The sequence below is a fragment of the Helianthus annuus genome, chromosome 7 (genome assembly GCF_002127325.2).
Source record: "Helianthus annuus cultivar XRQ/B chromosome 7, HanXRQr2.0-SUNRISE, whole genome shotgun sequence".
Taxonomy (NCBI): Eukaryota; Viridiplantae; Streptophyta; class Magnoliopsida; order Asterales; family Asteraceae; genus Helianthus; species Helianthus annuus.
The window spans coordinates 104,773,536-104,796,586 of NC_035439.2; the positions used below are offsets into that span (position 1 = coordinate 104,773,536).

At 40.6% G+C, this 23,051-nt stretch overlaps 1 pseudogene; it reads left to right on the forward strand.

Annotated features, from left to right (window-relative positions):
• LOC110869048 overlaps positions 1 to 23,051 on the forward strand; it is a 39,183-nt pseudogene that overhangs the window by 2,724 nt on the left and 13,408 nt on the right.

Below are 23,051 nucleotides of genomic sequence, written 5' to 3' on the forward strand. Positions count from 1 at the left end.
GCTGCTCCTTTAGAGACCTTGTATAGGTAGAATGTTAAACATCTATTGTTGGGACAATAGATTGGTAAGCCCAATATTCAGGATCTGAAATGTGACACTCTAGGTTTTTCCGAACGAACACCTTGTAATATTTTTGTGTATATATATGTTATTAAATGAAAACGTGATCTTTTTGCATGATATGTGTTGTGTATGTATTATATATATAAGTATACGCGTATATACTAGTGACTCGAGACCATGACTCGCAACCACTCGGTTTCGAGTGGGCCACTCGGTCTCGAGTGGGCCGTAACCGGTTTGGGCCGAAACCCCCTAAGCCTACCTTGAAGCCTTATATAAAATCTCCAACATTTCCCCACTTCCCTCATTTGTTACACAAACATATCCACACACTCCTTCTATTCTCTCTCACTAGAAAACCCTCAACAACATCCCATTCTCTTCCAACTTTCGGTCCAAGCTCGGATTTCACAAGGAATCTCGGTCAAGATCATCATCACTCGGACACTTCATTTTCTCGGTTCCTTTTCCTTTGTTTCGGCTCCTTCTTCACAACCGGTTAGTGATTATTTTATGTGTGTTTTATGTGTATTAAGTGAGCTAGAAAGTGTTTAGTTAAAATTGTTATGCATGATTTTTAGGTTGATTTATGAGTTTCACTATATGTATAAACCATTATGTGTAAATACTTGGTAACATGTTTAAAGATGGCTAGAAAATGGTAGTTTAAGAGTATTCATGGCCAACCAAACTATGCTTCATTGTTTCTTGCAAAATGATGTTGTTAAACATAAGATTTCGGCTACAAAATGTATGTTTTCTTGTTCTTGCATGATGATCTTGTTAAAATAGGTGATTTTGGTTCATAAAAATGTATGATTATGATAAGATGAAAACCCTAGAAATTTATGAATATAGGATGAACTTGTTGAATATGGTTGGAAGATTTTAAAAAGGGCAATGTTTGATCCATGTTTACTAATGGTCAGATTAGGAAAAGTGTTAGTTGAAACCTTATTGGTTGTTTCCTGATTTGGGCCTGAATACATAGTACAATTTAGCCTGATGTATCTGAATCAACACGTGAACATGAAAAGGACAGCATTGCGACTCGAGACCACACGGTTGCGACTCGCAACCATAGCGTGACAACTCGAAACCACAGCGGTTGCGACTCGTAACCATAGCGTGACAACTCGAAACCACAGCGGTTGCGACTCGCAACCACAGCGTGACAAGCCGAGACCTCCTGGTTGCGACTCGAGATCACCTGGTTGCGACTGGGCTGTTCACTTAGGTTATTGGGCCATAATATGTTTAATATGGGCTACCTATTGACTGGACTACGTGTTACTGTTTGCTTGTGTAAATGTTAGGGCCGGCCCAATAACCCACTGTCTAATTTTATGCATGCTACGTGTTAGTTAAGTGTAGATTTTACGTGATTGCTTGTATACCAAACCTGACTTACCGGTAACCATGTTAGGACGTGGTGACCAACGTGTTTGACAAGTAACCTAATCTGCCGAGCAACCCAAGGTGAGTTCACACACTAAAAGCATGCGTCCCGCGGAGGGACACGAACAAACTACCAACTTTGGGAAAAACACTTTTGACCCATTACTCCGGGGGAAAACAGAATGGGTAATTACTATCTCCGGGGGAGATACGTTTGGATATTATTTATAAATCACAACTAGCCATGCTAAACGAAACTCTATCACTTTAAGTCCCTGCTTACAGTACCGATTAATCGCCGGGGGCGAACGGGTTATTAGTTGATAGCGCTATTAGGTTTGACAACCTCACACCGTGACCGGGGGAGATCGGGCGTGAACTAGTAGACCTTGCAACATGGTCAATGACGATAGACATTGCTTCGGGGCACAACAACTTTCCGTCAACAGTTTCGGTATCTACAGTTTAGTGAGCTTACAGGTGGGGTAGCTCCCCACAACGTGATTATAAATGCTTTATCTAAACAACTTAAGTTTTTGGTAAACTAAAACTGGACAATTAGTGAACTCACTCAGCCTTATTGTTGACCCCTTACTGCATGCTTTGCAGGTAACCAGTGACTGAGGAGCTGCTGCTTGGGGATGTGTAGTGTTCGTCAAAACCCGCGTGTCGGGATTAATTATCTTGAACTAATAACTATCTTTAAACTATTTGGTTTATGCTTCTGCTGTTTTGTTAAACTAATCAACGAACTTAAACTGCGATGTTGATAACTACTTTGGATAGTAATTATTTCTACTATCAAGTCAATGCTCAGTATGATTAGTGGCTGGATCCTGGTCAGTCACGCCTCCAAGCGGTGGTGTTCCGCATGTGGATTTTGGGGGTGTGACAGATTGGTATCAGAGCCATTGGTTATAGTGAACTTGGTTTTAAAAAGGGGAAAATCTTTTTGGGAAAAACCAGACTATAACCTGTGACTCGCGACGACACTACACTCCAAGTGCAAGGCTCAACACTTTTGGCCTCATAGCGCGGACTAGTGTTTACTTGTTTGCTTACCTTATGTTTCCTGTTTTACTATACGTACTAGTGTGCCTAATTAGATAGATACACCTCTCTCTTCTATCTCATTCTCGCTACATTACGACCTCACACTCATACTATGTTTTCTGATTATGAAGACAATGAGTGGACGTGGAAGAGGAAACATCAACATGACTCAGGCTCAATTCACTAACCTGCTTAACACGGTGGCTGCAGCTTTCGCAGCTCACCCTGGAGGTAAACTCGTTACCCTAGGATGTTTAGATCCTACCGACACATCGCCTTTTATCCCTAAATCTATACGCTTCGCTTCTCACGAACAGGTCAGCATGCACCTGCGCAACCACCCGTGTGTACATTCAAAACTTTCATGGATTGCAAGCCTCTCCCTTTCAACGGCACTAAGGGTGCCATAGGTCTTCTACATTGGATTGAGAAAGTTGAAGCTGTCTTTGCTGTCTGTAAGTGTCCCCCTGCGAATTGGGTGAAGTTTGCTACTGCTACGCTTGAAGGAAACGCGCTTTCTTGGTGGAAGGCGCAAATTCAGATGTTTGGATTGGAAACTGCTAATGCTACTGCTTGGGAGGATTTCAAGGACATGATTAAGGAGGAATACTGTCACCGGGATGACATCCACAAACTTGAGAACGAGTACTATGCGCTTAAGATGGTTGGGTCAGAGATTGAAACCTACACCAAGCTGTCCAATGACTATGCTGCTCTTTGCCCAAACATGTCTCGACCTATGTATCGAAGAATCGAGTTGTACGTCAAGGGTTTGGCCCCAGAAATTCGAAGCCATGTGACTTCAGCCAACCTCACTACCATTCAGCCGATTGTTCGACTTGCTCACAAACTCACTGATCAGGCCGTAGAAGAGGGCCGGTTGCCCAAAAGGATCAGTGCTACTGTCGGAACTTCTAGTGACAACAAGCGTAAGTGGGAAGGAAATCAAAGCAAGGATGCTAACCCCACTCAGGCCCCAGCACAGCAAAGGAAAACTGAAAACAACAAGGGCACTCAACAACAGAGTGGCTATCGCGGTAACCACCCCAAGTGCAACAAGTGCAATCGACATCACAGTGGGCCTTGTGGGAAAAGTCAGTGTCAACGATGTAACAAGATGGGGCATGAGGCTAAGGACTGTAGGAGTCCACGCCCCGTGGGGCAGAACCAGCAGCAACAACATCACGGGAACGCCAAGGGTTGTTTCCAGTGCGGAGCTGAGGGGCACTTTAAGAAGAATTGCCCTGAACTGAACCAGAACCGCAACAACAATCAGGGAGCTGGAAACAACGATCAGAACAACAACGCTGGGAATGGTGCTAGAGGAAGGGCTTTTGTGATTGGAGCTGGAGAAGCGAGGAATGACCCTAATGTCGTGGCGGGTAAGTTCCTACTCGATGATCGTTATGTTTCTGTATTATTTGATTCTGGAGCCGATGCTAGTTATGTGTCCCTACGTATTAGTAAGAAGCTTAAGCGTCCGCTTTCGTTACTAAGTTCTCATCATATCGTCGAGTTAGCTAATGGTAGAAACATCGAGGCCTCACATGTTATCAAAGGCTGCAAACTAGAATTGTCGGGTCAGACGTTTAGCATCGATCTTTTCCCTGTTACTCTTGGAAGCTTCGACGTCGTCATCGGTATGGATTGGTTATCCAAACATCGCGCTGAGATCCTCTGTCAAGAGAAAGCAGTTCGTATTCCCCGCCGTTCTGGCAAACCCCTCATTGTACAAGGTGGCAAAGGCGGAGAAATCTCCGGCGTTATCTCGTTCTTGAAGGCCCAGAAGTGTTTACGAAAAGGGCACACCGCTATCTTAGCACTTGTCACCAACACGCAGGAAAAGGAAAAGAGGATTGAAGATTTTCCAGTGGTGCGTGACTACCCCGAGGTATTTCCTGAAGAATTACCTGGACTCCCTCCCCACCGTCAGGTCGAATTCCAAATCGAGCTAGCTCCCGGAGCAGCGCCTATAGCTCGTGCGCCTTATCGACTAGCCCCTGCAGAATTGAAGGAGCTCTCTACCCAGCTACAGGAACTATTGGATAAAGGGGTTTATCCGCCCTAGTTCATCACCCTGGGGAGCACCGGTACTCTTTGTTAAGAAGAAGGATGGCACGTTCCGAATGTGCATTGACTATCGTGAGCTGAACAAGGTTACCATCAAGAATCGCTACCCTCTCCCGCGAATCGACGACCTATTCGATCAGTTGCAAGGATCGAGCTACTATTCTAAGATTGACCTGCGATCAGGTTATCATCAGCTAAGGGTCCGTAATGAAGACATCTCCAAAACTGCATTCAGAACTCGTTATGGTCATTATGAATTCCTTGTTATGCCCTTTGGAATGACCAACGCGCCCGCGGTATTCATGGATCTCATGAACCGAGTGTGCAAACCTTACCTCGACAAATTCGTGATTGTGTTTATCGACGACATCCTGATCTACTCGAAAAGTCAAGAAGAGCATGAACAGCACCTACGCCTTATCCTCGAACTCCTTCGCAATGAGCAACTGTATGCCAAGTTCTCGAAATGCGACTTCTGGCTTCGAGAAGTCCATTTCCTTGGGCACGTGGTTAACAGGGATGGAATTCACGTCGACTCTGCAAAGATCGACTCTATAAGGAATTGGCCTACCCCTAAGACTCCGACCGAAGTCCGCCAATTCTTGGGACTAGCGGGATACTATCGAAGATTCATCATGGGATTCTCAAAGACCGCTCAGCCTCTCACGGCACTTACTCAGAAGGGTATGGTTTATAAATGGGGTGAAGCTCAGGAAACCGCATTTCAGAAACTAAAGGATAACCTCTGTAGTGCTCCTATTCTCTCGTTGCCTGAAGGCACTGACGACTTTGTGGTTTACTACAATGCATCCATCCATGGGCTCGGTTGTGTGTTAATGCAACGCGACAAAGTTATTGCTTACGCCTCTCGACAACTTAAGACGCACGAAAGGAACTACACAACGCACGACTTGGAACTAGGAGCAGTGATCTTTGCGCTTAAGATATGGAGACATTACCTGTACGGTACCAAGTGCACCATTTACACCGATCACAGGAGTCTCGAGCATATCTTCAAGCAAAAGGAATTAAACATGCGACAACGTAGATGGGTCGAACTCCTGAATGATTATGAATGCGCCATCAAGTACCATCCGGGCAAGGCCAATGTTGTGGCAGACGCCCTCAGCCGAAAAGACACTACGCCCAAGCGCGTGCGAGCGTTACAACTCACCATCCAGTCTAACCTCCCCACTCAGATTCGAAATGCTCAGACTGAAGCTCTGAAAACGGAAAACATCAGGGCTGAATCCCTGCGAGGATCGAGACAACGATTAGAGCAAAAAGAAGACGGCGCTTACTATGTGGCAGGGCGCATTTGGGTCCCACTCTACGGAGATCTGCGTGAGCTTGTGATGGACGAAGCCCATAAGTCCCGTTATTCAGTACATCCTGGTTCAGATAAGATGTACCACGACTTAAGGACCACTTACCGGTGGCCTGGCATGAAAGCCCACATAGCAGCTTACGTTAGCAAATGTTTAACCTGCGCAAGAGTCAAGACTGAGTATCAGAAACCAGCAGGCCTACTCCAGCAACCCGAAATCCCGAAGTGGAAATGGGAACAAATTTCCATGGATTTTGTTACGGGGCTACCTAGATCCCAACGCGGGAATGACACTATTTGGGTGATAGTAAATCGATTGACTAAGTCTGCACACTTTCTGGCCATTAAGGAAACGGACAAGTTTTCTACCTTGGCAGAAATCTATTTAAAGGAAGTAGTCTCGAGACACGGGGTGCCAACTTCTATTATTTCCGACCGAGACGCTCGTTTTACTTCCGAGTTGTGGCAAGCTATGCACAAATCCTTTGGCTCACGTTTGGACATGAGCACCGCTTACCACCCACAAACGGATGGGCAGTCTGAACGCACTATCCAAACCCTGGAAGACATGCTTAGAGCATGTGTGATCGATTTTGGCAAGAACTGGGAGAAGCATCTACCGCTGGTGGAATTCTCCTACAATAACAGCTACCACACTAGCATTCAGGCGGCACCTTTTGAGGCATTGTACGGTCGTAAATGCCGATCACCTCTTTGCTGGGTGGAAGTCGGTGACAGTCAAATCACAGGCCCAGAACTAGTGGTAGATACGACGGAAAAGATTACCAGATCAGACAACGCATGGCGGCAGCTCGTGACCGTCAGAAAAGCTACGCTGATAAGCGTAGGAAACCGCTAGAATTCCGGGTCGGGGACCGGGTTCTACTTAAAGTCTCACCCTGGAAGGGTGTGGTTCGTTTCGGTAAACGAGGCAAGCTGAATCCGCGATATGTTGGACCATTCGAAATTACCGAGAAAATCGGCAAGGTTGCTTATAGATTGAACCTGCCTGCAGAGCTGAGTGCAGTGCACAATGTCTTCCACGTGTCTAATCTGAAGAAGTGTCTGTCAGATGAAACACTCATAATTCCTTTCAAGGAACTCAATATTGATGAACAGCTACACTTTACCGAGGAACCGATTGAAATCACGGATCGAGAGATCAAAACCCTCAAACGTAGCCAAACACCTCTCGTGCGAGTTTGTTGGAACTCACGGCGTGGCCCAGAGTTTACCTGGGAGCGGGAAGACCAGATGAAGTCCAAGTATCCCCAGTTGTTCCCAAACGAAAACCCCAGCACTGAAGCTACAACCGAATTTCGGGACGAAATTCCAAACTAACGGGGGGATGATGTGACACCCCGCTGAAACACTCTAGCTTGACAGTGGCTGCTTTAACTTTCGGGACGAAAGTTCTTAATACTTGGGGATAATGTGACACTCTAGGTTTTTCCGAACGAACACCTTGTAATATTTTTGTGTATATATATGTTATTAAATGAAAACGTGATCTTTTTGCATGATATGTGTTGTGTATGTATTATATATATAAGTATACGCGTATATACTAGTGACTCGAGACCATGACTCGCAACCACTCGGTTTCGAGTGGGCCACTCGGTCTCGAGTGGGCCGTAACCGGTTTGGGCCGAAACCCCCTAAGCCTACCTTGAAGCCTTATATAAAATCTCCAACATTTCCCCACTTCCCTCATTTGTTACACAAACATATCCACACACTCCTTCTATTCTCTCTCACTAGAAAACCCTCAACAACATCCCATTCTCTTCCAACTTTCGGTCCAAGCTCGGATTTCACAAGGAATCTCGGTCAAGATCATCATCACTCGAACACTTCATTTTCTCGGTTCCTTTTCCTTTGTTTCGGCTCCTTCTTCACAACCGGTTAGTGATTATTTTATGTGTGTTTTATGTGTATTAAGTGAGCTAGAAAGTGTTTAGTTAAAATTGTTATGCATGATTTTTAGGTTGATTTGTGAGTTTCACTATATGTGTAAACCATTATGTGTAAATACTTGGTAACATGTTTAAAGATGGCTAGAAAATGGTAGTTTAAGAGTATTCATGGCCAACCAAACTATGCTTCATTGTTTCTTGCAAAATGATGTTGTTAAACATAAGATTTCGGCTACAAAATGTATGTTTTCTTGTTCTTGCATGATGATCTTGTTAAAATAGGTGATTTTGGTTCATAAAAATGTATGATTATGATAAGATGAAAACCCTAGAAATTTATGAATATAGGATGAACTTGTTGAATATGGTTGGAAGATTTTAAAAAGGGCAATGTTTGATCCATGTTTACTAATGGTCAGATTAGGAAAAGTGTTAGTTGAAACCTTATTGGTTGTTTCCTGATTTGGGCCTGAATACATAGTACAATTTAGCCTGATGTATCTGAATCAACACGTGAACATGAAAAGGACAGCATTGCGACTCGAGACCACACGGTTGCGACTCGCAACCATAGCGTGACAACTCGAAACCACAGCGGTTGCGACTCGTAACCATAGCGTGACAACTCGAAACCACAGCGGTTGCGACTCGCAACCACAGCGTGACAAGCCGAGACCTCCTGGTTGCGACTCGAGATCACCTGGTTGCGACTGGGCTGTTCACTTAGGTTATTGGGCCATAATATGTTTAATATGGGCTACCTGTTGACTGGACTACGTGTTACTGTTTGCTTGTGTAAATGTTAGGGCCGGCCCAATAACCCACTGTCTAATTTTATGCATGCTACGTGTTAGTTAAGTGTAGATTTTACGTGATTGCTTGTATACCAAACCTGACTTACCGGTAACCATGTTAGGACGTGGTGACCAACGTGTTTGACAAGTAACCTAATCTGCCGAGCAACCCAAGGTGAGTTCACACACTAAAAGCATGCGTCCCGCGGAGGGACACGAACAAACTACCAACTTTGGGGAAAACACTTTTGACCTATTACCCCGGGGGAAAACAGAATGGGTAATTACTATCTCCGGGGGAGATACGTTTGGATATTATATATAAATCACAACTAGCCATGCTAAACGAAACTCTATCACTTTAAGTCCCTGCTTACAGTACCGATTAATCGCCGGGGGCGAACGGGTTATTAGTTGATAGCGCTATTAGGTTTGACAACCTCACACCGTGACCGGGGGAGATCGGGCGTGAACTAGTAGACCTTGCAACATGGTCAATGACGATAGACATTGACTCGGGGCACAACAACTTTCCGTCAACAGTTTCGGTATCTACAGTTTAGTGAGCTTACAGGTGGGGTAGCTCCCCACAATGTGATTATAAATGCTTTATCTAAACAACTTAAGTTTTTGGTAAACTAAAACTGGACAATTAGTGAACTCACTCAGCATTATTGTTGACCCCTTACTGCATGCTTTGCAGGTAACCAGTGACTGAGGAGCTGCTGCTTGGGGATGTGTAGTGTTCGTCAAAACCCGCATGTCGGGATTAATTATCTTGAACTAATAACTATCTTTAAACTATGTGGTTTATGCTTCCGCTGTTTTGTTAAACTAATCAACGAACTTAAACTGCGATGTTGATAACTACTTTGGATAGTAATTATTTCTACTATCAAGTCAATGCTCAGTATGATTAGTGGCTGGATCCTGGTCAGTCACGCCTCCAAGCGGTGGTGTTCCGCATGTGGATTTTGGGGGTGTGACATGAAAGTTGCATTGGAAACAACAAATAAGATCATACAAATCCCTAATCATCTGAAAGAAGCCAATATTCGGCAGAGAATCAAGGATTACGGAAAATAGCGAACCTCCTAGATTCTTGATAAGGAATAAGGTTCAACAAGAGATATCACCCAAGAAGGGTGTGCCAAATTGTTAAATTTTCAAGCTAGTTAAGCCCGGAATATATAAAGAATCATTCGAAGGAAATCGAATGTATCAAGATCAAGTAGCTTATAAGCTAAAACCTATTTAAAAAGCTTGACGGAGCTCACAATATACTGCACACTAGTGACTGAAGGATGTATTTCACCAATAAGTCAGGAAACACTATCACACAATGATATGCAGATTTATGATGTGATAAGCATCCTGTGTCGATTAAGGATAGACAGGATTAGAAGCCCCAAAAAGATACATGTACCTATTATAAAGGTCAATTGGAGTACCTTAGAGGCTCAAAGGTACTGGGGAAGATTAAGCCCAATATAAGACAGAAAATACTTCCTTTACATTAACAAATCTCGAGGTCGAGATTTCTTTTAAGGGGGTGACGATGTAACACCTCGAAAATTTGCGTCCTATAATGTATTGACACGTGTCATAAGCTTGAACGTGTTAATAAATACGATAGAGGGACTAAAGTTGACAAACATAGAAAGTATGAGAATTCAAGGGTTCAAAATGTTAACAATGGATAAATATGCCCTACAATATCCCTTCATGATGTTTATACCCTTAAACGAATGATTCATGGATCATACAAAGCTCATTGTGAAAGAAAGTGAGAAATTACAAACTACAGGGGTTAAATGTGTCAACATGTTTAAGTTATACCTCTGAGTGACCTTTTAGCAAACCCGAAGCATTGTAAAGGTAAATTATGCTCACTAGAATAAGTGATTAAAATTTCACAAGGTTTCGATAAAGAATGAGTAAGTTATGACAATATTCGTATTCTAGGGGTTAAAAGCGTCAACGTCAAAAGTTAAGACTTTTTCGGGTAATAACAAGGTAATCAAGGACTTAGCATGATAGGTAAAAGTCTAGGGGCCCTTGTAGGTAATTTGGAAGGGGTCAAAGTGCAAGAGATAAGTTAAGTTAACCTTTCGAAGAACCAGGAGCCAACATGCAATTAATGAAAAGATTTGGAATCAGATCTGAAGGCTCACGCGGCCCGCATAAACATTGTGAAGGCCTTACGCGGGCCGCCTGACACGCCCAGATGCAGAAAATCGTTTTTGTTGCCTGTTCAGCACATGTAAACGACTTATGTTGCCTTTAAACACTTCCAAGAGCTGCCTAAACATCCCCTAGACATTTAAGGACACTTGTTAGTGATCAAACATCAATGGTAGACCTTGTTGTCAACAATCTATGAAGTTATGAACACTATATAAAGCCCATTGTTGCACACTTTGATCATTCATTCATTCCTCCTTCTACTGATCATTGCTGGAGCTCAAGACCTCCTTCTAAGCTTCCCTAGTCGTGCATAGGACCTTTGTAAGTATGCTTGACCTTTCCTTATTGAGTTTTCGCTTAGTTTTAGCTTAGAAGTCAAACCGTCGTAAGTAACGGTTGACTTAATGATTTATCACTATTGGTCCAGCGATTGATCGAATCGAAGGTGGTTATAAGTTGGTAATCATGTGGGCTTTAAACCCTTAAAAGGGCACCCTCTGGTTCCCATTCTAACTAGGTCAAATGTTGGGTCAAAGTTGTTTATAAAAAGTCAACAGAAGCTTAATTTTCGATTTAGCGCATAAGTAGCAATGTAGAAGGCGTATAACCTGTTTTAACACTCATATAACATGATAATAAGTATATTAACTAGTCTAAGCTTGTTGATCCGACCATTTACTATTTTGACCCGGTTTGGAACCGAAAGTCGCAAAGCTTTGACTTTTGCTTTGACTTAGTTCTGACCCGTTGTGGTATGATTTAGATATGCCTTAGGACTCTCTTAGGACCAGGTTACATGATGGTGCAACCCTCTGTGACCGGTTCGTTGTTTGTCCGAGTCTTTTACACATTTCCGTTAAACGCCTAAAAGTTGACCATAACGCCCTTTTTACTTTAAAACAAGAATTTTGGACATGTGAAAGGACAATAACCTTAGTTACTGAATTCTAAGAATGTCCCTAAAATTTCATGTCAATCCGAGGTCCAGAATAGGAGTTATGCTAGATACCGCAATTACGGAAACTTTAGTAATTAATCGGCGCAATTAGCATAAAGCCTATCTAAACCCAAATTTCGACACCAAACCTTTTACACACTGATGTAAAATAATATTTTGAGATTTTCAAAGATTTTTAATTATTTTTAACCTGCACATAACCTGCGGTTATGGCATCGATTCGGTAAATACCGAATATACCCTTTTCGGACATAACTTGAGTTCTACATGGTATTTTGACCCGATTCCAGTCGCTACTGATTTTAAATAATAAATAAAGTATTTTGGACTTTATAAACTGTTCGGAAAACTAAGATTTCTTGTAGAACTCGGAAATCTCTTTTATAATCTTTAAAAAGACCGAAATACCCCTTCGGGGCATATTTTGGATTTAAACTCATTACGGGCATTATGGAAGGTATCCTACTGATACCACAACCTCTTTAGAGTATATTAACTTAGGAAACTTGTGTAGGACTCTTACGGTTACCCGTTACGCCTTTTGCGCGCACGGTTCGGTTTATGTAACTAGCTTACATAAACTAGCCGAAACGGGTCAAACCTTATCATTTTTACTTCAAAATCCAGAGTGTGGTTATTATACCCATATAAAACAAGTCTTCAAACTTTTTGGGTCCAAACCACATTCCATTCCCGGTTTTCGCCTTTCACGCGATTAAACCGTATTTATCCTTTGAAATTGACCGGTCTAAGCTAAGGCTACATTAAAGTCCCGTTAGGAATCTAATAGGTTCATAAAACCTTCGTTCCAGATTGAGAGCCCCAGTAGAGGTACTTGCGCTTGCTGATTAAGAATATACGTCTGAGTTTAAATTGCTTTTGCTAGCTCAGGTAAATACTTTTAACTTATTTTCCCTATACGGGCTTGGGATACGATATTATAATAATGCCGCTTGGTCGGGTATTGAATGTTTAGTCGGATTGTGATTAAATTATTGAGGTAACCCGCTTTAATCTGTATTGTTTGAAATAAAAGCCTTTAGGGGTTAATGACCATGTCCCGGATATCCCTGACATCATTGTATTATAAAATGGCCACGCCTTATGCACGAGGTGTAGGCATACCCTTGACAGTGCATAAGGGAAACGGTATCTCACTCTCTTGTTGGCCTATACTTGTGGCGTGTCTGTTAATCTTGACTCGATTTCTACATCGGGACCTGAACGTACAACGAACATGTAAATCTGTATACAAGATTATAAAGATAATTGTCCCAAGTTATAAAAGATATGTTGTGCCTCGTGCATTCAAATCAATTTTATTAAACCTTTTCAAATGAGTCGGTTAATTGTATTTACCAGTGTAAACTGACATATTTTCCAAAAAGGGTTAAGTGACAGGTACTGAACATAATTGGCTGGAAGCTCAGGGCGTTATTAAGGAATCTTGCAAATTCTAGATGCCTAAAGTCTGTTGAACAGTTTTCTTTTATTTGATCCGCCTGTGGATCCTTTACTTTCCGTTGTAATACTTTGACATTACTTTATATTCGGAATGTAATATATTTATCTTTTGCTTCCGCTGTGCATTTATATGTTGTGTTGTTTGACTATGATGACATCAATTACGTCACGATACTCCCCACCGGGCCCACCGGTGATACGTGGAAATTCGGGGTGTGACACCCAACAAGGTGGATTTAAAAATAAATAAATAATTTATTTATTAAATCCGTATATGAGGTGTGCAAAAGAGTTTAGCGCAAGCTTCAAATTAGTGAAAATGCCACCACAAGGTGGCTGTGACCAAAGAAACGATTCAATGAAGGTGAAGACTAAACAAGTCTACTAGGGTTCAAAACAAAAGTCATGCTTGTTAAAAATTGATTTGAATATGATGTTCTCAATACATCATATGGTGCCTTGAATTGAATTTATATAGCGAACAAGTTCAAACTATTGAACTTGGTTTAGACGCAATCCGCCGTCAACAAAGAAATTTCAACATGGTTACAACGAAAAACCATGTACGTAACTTGAAAAGAAAGAAGAGTTTCAAGAATTTTGTTGACTCGATATCAAGGAGTCAACACTTACAATAATGCAGATCATTCATATCACAAAGCAATAATTAGATATAGCAAAATAATATTTGAACTTTTGATTAAAACAATCGTTTGAAGTGAAGCCACATGCGTAACAAACAATGCATGTGTACCATATGAATTTATCGAGAAATGAAGTAAATGAGTGTTTGCTACCATGAAAGAAATCCACGTGATACAATGACCATTAGGAGGAGTAGAGGTGTGAAAATCTACTCACGATATGCAAAAGTTGGAATTTCAATAAAAGAAATTTAAGGACTTTACTTGGGGTTTCATGTGATGACCGGTTATTAAGTGACATTGCCAAGGAATGTCGAATATACCGTAATCGTCTTTAATAAGGTATGGGGAACGCGAAGACATGTGACTTCTCCTCGGCGTGATTCGTGTCGTTGCAGGGCTGCGTGACAAATTGTCGCATCCTGATTGACAGTTCTCCTGCTGGTAGGATTAACATCTTTGTTGAAATGCTCAATCGTGTCTTCTTAAAGAACTTGCCTCAAAAGTCGTATGTGACGTACTTCAACCTCCGTTGATGTATAGATTGAGTTTCGTGTAATTTTGCACGCCTGTGCTTCATTTTGCGTAGGTTACCTGCTCCGTTAAATAAAATAGCATGGACGATATAATAACATCGTTTTCCCGAGTTAATAGTCATGTTTCCTATGTGATAACCTTTAACAGATTTCGACATAAGTCTTCCAAAGGTCCTAAATGCATGTTTCCTAAACTCTCAAAGTTTTGTTTACTGTATGTAACTCTTTTGTGTACCGTGTATAAAACATAACATTAGCATATGTTTAAAAACAAAATTTAGACTCATTGTTTTTGGTAACGGTTGGAATCCGTATTCGAGTCTTAGGCGTTCTGTATGTATTCAAAGTCTTAATGATCTAAGTCCCCAGAGGAAAGTGAGGTTAGAGCCTAGGTATCTCTATAGAAACCCTATTTGCTGAAACTTGTAGCTCTGATACCAATTCGTCACACCCGCTAAAATCCGAGTTGGTGTGATCTGACTGATATCTTCATTGCACAGCGGAAGCACATAATGCTAAGACTTCTACGAATGAACGCCCACTAAGTACTCGAATCCCCATGGTTCCCCTATTCCAACCATGCCATATTTTGAAAATGTAACCTGAGAAAGAAACACGCAAAACATCAACATGAAGTTGGCGAGTTCATAGTTTATTTGAAAAAGATTTGGTATAAATCTTTTTGGACAACCGGTTTTTGAGATATCGTTGAGAAAACGAAGTAAAAATCATTTTCTTCGGCATGTTATATGAAAACTTTGTATTTGTAAAAACTTGATTCTTGTAAAACTTTGTATTTGTGAAACCATGTGTTTGTGAAACTTGTTTAACCGTCAATGTCCACGCATGACAATGACAACATGCCCGCATGAGCCTGCGAGTTGTATGTAGGACAATCCAATCCTTAAGATGAAGGCCTTAAAGTTGCATTGTTGGTGCACTACATCTGCTGATTCCGTCTTGTATCGAGTCATAGACTTAAGATGTTAGATCTGGGCACGAAATACGAGAAATTGTGAAATTGTATAGGTTTGGGATGATAGGTTCGCTCATATGGCCCATTAGGTCTTAGGCTCGCTCGAACGGACATGTGTGGATCGCTCGAACAACAACATTCTGGATCGCTCATTTGGTTTGTTGTTGGTCCGCTCGAGTGGTTCGCTTATTGGGTCTGTCCAATAAGCGAACCCAATACACTATATATAGCCTTGGAGCGATTTCATTTGTAAGTGTGTTGAATCTCGTACCGAAGTGCTGCCGGATCGAGAACTGATTGTAATTGCTGTCAAATCAATATAGAAAGAGTTTAAAGTGAATCGCAAGCTATTCCTACGTTGATTACTTGTTTTCCGCACCTGTAATTGACGAAAACGCCTCTGAACGACTCATTTAGGTCGCGAAACGATCCTTCAATTGGTATCAGAGCTTCAGGAGGAGGAGTTCTGTAGAGAATAGCTGAAAATCATCAAAATTTCTGTCTTCTACACCTTCTTTTTCTGTTTAGACACTTCCAACGGTCGAAATCGTCTCAAAATCTCAGGGATTGTGCGCAACTACACAGAGACAAACCCTTGAAAGTTTGCAGCCAAAATTCAAAGAAAAATGAGGTCCGATTGAAGGTTCGCTCTTTCGGTCGAATCACCGTTCGATCCGCTCATTTGATCATCCGGGTCCGCTTATTTGGTCTATTTTGGTTCGCTCGATTAGCCATCCGGGTTCGCTCCTTTGAACATTTTTGGTCCGCTCGATCGATCAGGTTCTGGTCCGCTCGAACGGACAGTGATTGAGCTCGCTTATTCGGTCATTCTACCTGGTTCACTCCAAATTACATTATCAGTTCGCTCGAAGGGTTAAATTGTTTGGACCGCTTATCTGATCCATCTGGTCCGCTCATCTGATTCCATTGGTCCGCTTTTGTGTTCAATTGATATTCTGGTCCACTTATTGATCTGATTAGTTCGCTTTTGTGTACATTTGGCATTCCGATTCGCTTTTAAGGCTGATTATTGAATTTTTCAAAAATTTTGAAAATGAACGAGGAATTTTTCAACGCATTCGCTACGCCGGTGACTCCGATTACCTTCGCACAAAATACGATGCTCGAAAATGAAACGAGCACGATGCAAAAACCTCCCAAACTAATGAATATTGAGGAATTTAAAAATTGGGAAGGTCGGTTTGAGAATTGGGTGCAAGCTAATTATCTTGATGCTTGGGAATGCGTCGAGACAAAGTATATTCGACCTTTGAATGATGATGAAGAACCCGTTCCAATCAAAGATCTTACTGCTGATGCTAAGAAAAAGTACAAAGACGAGAAAATGATGCTTAGTCTTCTTCAACGGGCAGTGAAAGAAGATATCATGGTTCTTCTACAGCATAATGGAACTTCGTACTCGATTTGGAAAACGTTACGGTCGAAGTTTAGAGGAAGTGAGGAGATGGTCAAGAGTAAAAAGTCACTTCTGAAGAAAGAGTTTGATTTATTCCGAGGGTTGAAAAATGAGAGTACGGGAGAAATTATTGAACGTTATTGTAATCTGCTTGCAAATATGAAAAGGTTAAGTATAGAGAAGAGTACTGATGAGCTGATTGAGAAGCTTGCTGATGCATTGCCTTATGAGACGTGGGGTACATATTTGATGATGCTCAGAAATAAGAAAGGTTTTAGCAATCTGACGCTCAGTAAGTTCATCGAAAAGATCGAAGCTCAAGAGATGGAACAACGGAAAGTGATTAGAATGAAAGATTTTGATGGTGAACAAGACATTGGATTATATTATAAAGCTGGGGTAAATGAGAAATCATCAAATTTATCTCCAAAGATTGTGACTGGTATGAGTGCCAAAAGTTCATCTGAAAGTCCATCATCTGGATCAAGCAGCAAAACCAGTTTTACTTTATTTCCATCATTTGATCCAAACATCTCTACAACTAAAAACGGGAGAATATTACAATGCAACATTGTGTTAAATCTTGAAAATGATCAAGATTATTCTAAGGAAGTTGCCAAAAGCCAAATGTCTTTATTAGGAATGGCTTTGGAATCTTACACTTGTTTTGTTGCAGGTCGTATCGGCAATCCAATGTTAACCAAAGAAGACTACGACCAGATAGATGCTGAAGAGATGGAACTGATGGACATAAAGTGGTGTCTGGCTAGTGTTTTACGGAGAGCTGAGAAGTTCAAACAAATCACGGGGAGAGATGATTTTCGTGATGCAAATATTTCTACTTTAGGTTTTGACAAATCTAAAGTCACTTGTTTTCGGTGCAGGGAAAAAGGACATTTCAAGAGGGAGTGCACAAACCGAGAAGCAAGTGGAGCTCAAAATCCGTTCAACAACAACAACGATTACTATCGCAAAGCCATCTATCACCAAGTTGGTCAATCATCACAACAACCAAAACATCAAGCTCAAACTGCACATGGAAGGGATGTGATTGAAGATTCGGGAAAGAGGGCTTGTGTGAGTAGTTATGATTGTGGCAAAAGAATAGATGGTAGTGTTTTGATTATTTATCAGGAGGATGAAAAGCTAGCAGAGGGTTTTAGCTGGGCGAACTTCACTTGGGATGATTACATTCCTGATCAAACCACAGCTTACACTGCATTTACAACAAAGATTGTAGATGATAGTGATGATGATACAGAGTATTGGGCGAGAAAATACAGAGAAGATATGAAGTTGCTTGCTGAGAGTGATAGCGAAGACGAAAAAGTCAAGAAGGAGAAGAAAAAGAAAAAGATCAAGACGCCGGTGAGTAGTGATGATGAAGAAGTGCCGGTGGTGAAAAGGCAAACTATGAAAGAAGTGCCTAAGTTCAAGGTTGATGAAGGTGTTGATGCGAAAGAGGTTCCGGTGAAGTGTGAAAACTGTGAGATTGTGAAAAGCAGAACAGCACGTTGATTTACAACTTAAACAGTCTGAAGGAGTCATATGATGTGCTGAACAAGACAATGAATCAGTACAATCAAACGAGTGAAGAACAAGCAGTTGCTATGAAGACTCTTCAGGGAGCGTTTATGACTAAGCAGAAAGTTGTAAACAACTATATTGAGAAGTGTGCTGCTTTAGAACAGAAGCTTGAGCCGCAACGAATCGAAACGGAGAGAGTTAATCGTTTATTAAAAAGTTACTCATGTACTTCCTATGTTATTGACAGGATTTATCCGACGGTTGAAAGCATGAAGGTATGGGAAGATGATGAGGTAACTGAAGAGAAAGCAGCTGAAGTTAGTGTTGAAGAAAAGATTGCTGACAAGAAGAAGAGTGACAAGAAAAAGGATACTGAAAAGACATCATCTGGTAAGAAAAAAGGTGCCAGTTATAACCAGTGTCCACCCCCGCTGGAAAATGGATATTTGCCTAGATATCCAAATGATGAAAGAGTCAAAAAGGCCACAAATTTACAGTGGGAGTCAGAGTCGTCGGTCAATCTTCCAGAAAGCATTGATATTGTGTTTACACCGTCTGACACTGATCAACAGTCTCAATTGATGAAGAAAGTCGTGGATCATGTGTTAGATAGTGATGACAGTGAAGAGTCAAAGTCGGAGTCCGTGTCAGAGTCAAAATCTGAGTCAAAAAATCCGGGGCAAACAGAAAAACAGGGAAAATTAGTTTATGATAGAAAATTTCTGTTATCAAAATCTAATTTGGATGATGGGTTGTTTAAAGTTGCTTACACTTTAAATGATTCTGACAAATTATATTCTGATGAAGAATTTCCAATAAGAGGTGTCAAAACTAAATTGATAAACAAGGTTTTCAAACTCACAGAAATCAATATTTCTGAAATAAAAGACTTATGTCTTAATGAAAAACCTAAAAAATACACCTCAAGAGTACAACAAAGATTAAACAAGAAAAAGAATTACAGTTCTGGTTCAGGTTTCCAAAAGAAATCAAACCATAACGGTAATTTCAAAAAGAAAGGATTAGGTTTTACTCCTACAGAAAAATAGAAAAATGAAAAATATGTTCGTGATTTTAAATCCAAAATGTCATTTGTTTCAGGCACATCAATTGATGAAGAATAAAAGACAAATTTCTGGAGGGAATCAAATAGTGAGTTTCTTGCGAAGAAGCAAGACGAACAGAAGCGAGATACAAGAACCTGTTACTGATGTAACACTGTTGGACACATTGCAAAAGATTGTTCGAATGCGATACAATCAAAACAGGGAGTATTTCGTAAAATCAAAGAGAAAGTGTTTGCATTCGAATCACCACTTGATAGAACAAAACTGTTTAAAGATTCTATTTTTGAAATTGGTGAGAGTTCGAACAAGTTTTACAAGAAAAGAGCAAAATCTGACAACCAGAAATGGGTTGTTAAGAGTATTGGTGAAAGCTCTAGCGATGATTCTGATAGGTTGAAATCAGAGGAGCTATCTTCGGGCGATGAAACTGATTCCACAAAGTCAGTTGAGCCACGAATTGTTTCAAAATGTGAAGCTGATGTAAAAGATGAGAACTCAGTTCCGATTGTGAATGATGAGGAGTTTCCATTACTTCGGGCTGAGAATTATAAAAAGAAAATTGGTAAAGTTGAAATTTCTAACCAATTTTATCATGATGAACAGGAATTTGATGCTGAGAAGGTCTTTAACCCCAAGGTAAAACACATCTTTGGCAAGATGATTGATCGAAAAGTCAAAGGGGTTAAGGAATTTTATGAGAAGAAAACAACGAAAGAAAAAAAATTGAACCATCCCTGGTTTGTGACTGGGATGGTACATATTATGAACAGTAAGTCTCAGGACTTGCCGGAGCTCCCAGGTTGGTAAGCGTGGAGCATGAATCGGCATCTTTCTTGAATTTTATTCGGTAACGTCAATCATACAAACGGTAAAGAGGTTTGTTTATGTTTGTTGGTTATAATTACAAGTGGTTAGATGATTTGATTGCATATGGTAAATCAAGGACATTAAGTTGTACTTGTATTTTCCTACTTTTGGTTGGAAGTCAAGATGATGAACCACATCCCCGAACATTTGTTTGATAAACCTACAAGTGGTAAAATCAATCAAACTTATTTTCCGGAAAAACCATTTTGTTTATGCCTAGTGAATGGCGATTTGAGGTGATTTGATATCGGTTGTCATGTTTCTGTACAGTTTGTTTTCATATTTTCGTTAATGTGTTTGCATTTTAGGGGGAGTAAGAAAATTTCAGAAAATCCAAAAACATTAGAAAATTTGAAAAAGCCAAAAACATGATAAAATCAAAAATGAGTTTTGTTGCGAAAAAGAGGAAATGATAGTACATCAGTGGACTATCACAACATGCTAAAGAATTGGAAAGTTTAAATGTGATAAACGATCTTACTGCGGATGTGTCAGTAGATTTTCTCACATTTAGTAAATTGAAACGAGATATAAACCTAAATCAAACTTGCTTGATTCGTGGGTAACTATTCTTGAATATATGGGTAACCCCCGAAATCTTGTTTGAAAGGTCCCGTATTCTGAGATACTAGGTCTTTATACTCAGTGATATCTAGGGTATTATCCCGGGACTTCTGCTGTATGGAAGTACTGACCTAGTCCCCGGATAATACTTTTCGCAAAATGCTTGAAATATAGCATCGCCCTCAGCAAGCTGATGAAACAATAAAATTGATAGTCATTGCTGTTGTAAAAAAGATCCTCTAAAGGGGACCCACCAAAAGTCGAGTCGTCATCTCTCTGCTGAACGGAAGTTCTGACCTGAGCTCTCACGGTTTCGCATCTACCCCTTTACAGATATCATCTGTGGTATACTCACCTGTAAGACTGAATATTTGGGATCTGGATACAGGAGTATATTCAAGTGGAGTGATACACAATTAAGTTTAAGTCTCTAAAACATTAATATCGTATCTCGAATCAATTTGAAGTCTGTGTGAAAATTTAAGTGGACAAACATACTGACAATCTAGGTAAATTGTTTATAACTGAGTATGTTTAAAGCTTAATGGTGTTGGTGATTTATCTCAAAAACTGATATGATCCTCTTGCACGAGCTCACAAAAATATTGTCTGTAAATAGTTTATTTCTGCATTTTATTTTCTTTCAGAAAAATCCAAAAAGATTTTTGGTGTGTTTTAGCATAAATTTTTGAAAAAGTCAAAAAGATTTTCGACAACTGATGTTGAATAGCTGATTTTCAAAATTCCGAGTGCTAAACATGATGAGCAATATTTGAGGGGGAGTGTTTGTGTGAAATTAAATGTTTTCATAATCTAACCTTTCAAGTGGTTCATCAAAATCTGTGTTTGTTTTGAAGGAGAGTCTGAATTGGTGCAGGGTTATATGTATGAAATATATATGTGAAAGAAATTTACTTTGAGGTAGAGCTTATGCAGGATAAGATGAGAAGCTGTTAGACGGAAAGCCAGACAACGATCCTGAAGATGTTACTAAAGAACAAAGGAATACCAGTAAATCGAGAGGGGGAGTCTGAAGATAGAGAGAGAGAAGCCCAAAGTTTGATCAAGACTGAAGATGTGAAGACATAGCATTGTTGTGACTCGATAGTCGACTCCATCAACATCTGAGGGGGAGTCTGTTGGTGCACTACATCTGCTGATTCCGTCTTGTATCGAGTCAAGACTTAAGATGTTAGATCTGGGCACGAAATACGAGAAATTGTGAAATTATATAGGTTTGGGATGATAGGTTCGCTCATATGGCCCATTAGATCTTAGGCTCGCTCGAACGGACATGTGTGGATCGCTCGAACAACAACATTCTGGATCGCTCATTTGGTTTGTTGTTGGTCCGCTCGAGTGGTTCGCTTATTGGGTCTGTCCAATAAGCGAACTCAATACATTATATATAGCCTTGGAGCGATTTCATTTGTAAGTGTGTTGAATCTCGTACCGAAGTGCTGCTGGATCGAGAACTGATTGTAATTGCTGTCAAATCAATATAGAAAGAGTTTAAAGTGAATCGCAAGCTATTCCTATGTTGATTACTTGTTTTCCGCACCTGTAATTGACGAAAACGCCTCTGAACGACTCATTTAGGTCGCGAAACGATCCTTCATGCATACAGGATCCGTGGGTTGTATGTAGGACACACTGTCCTGTTGTTCGTAAGCAGGACCAACAAGTCCCCTTATTTGTATGTAGGACACCTAGTCCCTTTGTAACTAGGACCAACCCCGTCACTAGTCTATAGCTCATGCATGTTTTGTAAACCGCTTATGTTTTTTTGTAAAAACCGGTATGTTTTGTATAAATCTTTCATAAACCATTTGACTTTAATGAAATTCACAAACCATTTGTGTTACTTAAAACTTGTTTGTAGCATGGTTTAGAAATATGTGATTTTTGTTCATCGAAAACCTTGTATGCTTTTGCAATACTTGCATGTCTTTCCACCCTGAAAACATTTATAAAAATGTAAAACTGTAAAAAAGTAGGGGTTATTAACTCACCTCGATGTCCTTGTGCAAAGCTAGCTTAATGTGATTCCATAATGTCGTTTCCAAAACGTGACTCGCTAGCATGCAATCTAAGACATTCCTAAAACGGAATAACCTATAAGTTTCTACTAAAATGATGTAGCTAAACTACGTGTCACCGAGCTCTACCGAATCGCTAATCGAACGATCCGATTGTATGTTGTTAACTTGAATGAAACGAATA